General features: G+C 33.4%; 1 long non-coding RNA gene across 1 annotated transcript; it reads left to right on the top strand.

Annotated features, from left to right (window-relative positions):
• The first annotated feature begins 11 nt into the window (after positions 1–11).
• LOC111655242 (uncharacterized) lies at positions 12–1544 on the top strand. The gene is made up of 3 exons (XR_002760796.2): positions 12–99; positions 466–541; positions 1402–1544. It is a non-coding gene; the product is annotated as an uncharacterized LOC111655242 (long non-coding RNA).
• The last annotated feature ends 432 nt before the right edge of the window (positions 1545–1976 follow it).

Raw genomic sequence — 1976 nt, 5'->3', positions numbered from 1 at the left:
TTTCGCTCTGCAGTATCTCCTCAAAGTGAACGAGATCAAGGTGAAGAAAGGCGTCGACTTCCTCCAGAACCTCATCAAGTATTTCCACGCTCAGTGCAAGTAAGTCACACAAACACGTTCAGAGCCACCAGAGGTCGTTTGTCATTATTCAGTATCTCTACAGACACAAACAGAGATCATTTATCATTTCATTTAGAGACAAAGAAATAATAATAAAATGAGCAAAATTTGCGAGGGAATTCAAACTATACACATGTAATCAGTTCACTCCATATTATTTTTCTTAAAGTTTTTATTGTGGAAATAATTTATTAAATATTTAGAGATTCGTGCTTTTTATTTCTTTTTTCTTTTTTCTGTATTATTTCTGTATATTGTTGGTCAGTTTATGCAGTTTTATTTTGAATGTGTGTACATTTATTTTGGACTCCAGATTTCCCACTTAACTGTTTTCTCATGTCTCAGTTTTTTCCAGGACGGACTGAAAGCTGTGGAGAGTCTGAAACCCCACGTAGAGAAACTGGCCACAGACCTGACCACGGTGAGAACGCAGCTTAAGACGACTGCAGGGGTTTTTAGTGTAGTGCAGGGAGAACAGAGATTATACTGAGCAACCAAAGGGTCATTTCACCCCTCTTTTCTATTTAATTGTATAAGATGTAATTAAATGTAATTAATTGTTGGCTGCCATGAAGGAAGAAAAGTTTTAAGATACGACAGTGAGCTTTAGAGACTTGTCGCCTGTAATATAAAAATAATATATAAATATATAAATATATATATTTCCATCAGTGGTGGAAACATTTACTGAAGTACTTATTGTACTTGACTATAAATTTGAAGTACTTCTATTTTACTTGTGTTCCTATTTTATGATACTGTATATTTCTACTGCACCACATCTCTGAGGAAAATATTGTACTCTTTACTCCGCTACAGTTATATTTATATTAGTAATTATATTAGTGATAATTACTTTTCAAATTAAGATATGACATAAAATATGAAATCAGCTCACATCAAATAATTATTATCACAGATGCAACTATCTGACACTATATTATTATTATATATTATTTTATTATATTAGTCAAATTATCCCCACCACATCAAAGTCCTGTTTACATATTGGTAGATCAATAATAATGATCTAATTATATCATGATATAAAACTGATAGGGATTTCTGCATGACTACGTTGTGTCCTGATATGCAATGACAATAAAGTATCTTTCTATCTATAATCAGATACTTTTAAGAGCATTTGGTCTCTAATACTTTTCATTTACATTTTAATTTTTTTAATCATTTTACAGTGTGATTTTGCTACTTTTACTTAAGTAAATGAATTTGAATATTTCTCCTGCCTCTGATTTTCTTGCCTCCTTCTGTGTCCTTCAGATTAAACAGACTCAGGATGGAGAGAGGAAACAGCTGGCTCAGCTCCGAGACGTCCTCAAGGCTTCACTGCAGTCGGAGCAGAAGGAGGTGGGAAAGCAACTACAACTCCCAGGTTGCATTTCACCAAGAAATCTCCAATCATTGATCTTAAACTTCTGTTTCTAACAGTTTTGGTTGATGATTGATGATGATTTCAGTAACTACACCATCATCTTTTATTCACAAATTCAACGATGAAGCATTTTGAATTTTTGATTAGCTTCTTCTCCATAGCAAGAGTGGCTGAGGCTTATGGATATTGTAGTATTTAATAAATAAAATATACTTTTCGTCTTTATGCTGATTACAAATTTGAACACATACTCTAAGTACACAAATCTAAACAAACACGTTTTTTTGTTTGTTTTTTTGTAAAATATGAATTTGAATTTCCGTTTGGCTTCAACAACTAAACCTGACTGATGGGAGAAAGAATAACCGACAGTTTTTAATTTTAGGAGTTTTTGCTAAGGGCCTACTGGGTGCCATGTTGGCCCCTCCCCAGCTTCTTAAGAAAAACATCTTGAAACCTACTG

The sequence above is a fragment of the Seriola lalandi genome, unplaced genomic scaffold, assembly GCF_002814215.2.
Source record: "Seriola lalandi dorsalis isolate HSWRI2012SDOR001 ecotype SW California unplaced genomic scaffold, Sedor1 jcf7180001958104, whole genome shotgun sequence".
Taxonomy (NCBI): Eukaryota; Metazoa; Chordata; class Actinopteri; order Carangiformes; family Carangidae; genus Seriola; species Seriola lalandi.
The sequence above is the reverse complement of the archived record's forward strand: the minus strand, read 5'-3'. Positions and strand labels throughout refer to the sequence as shown.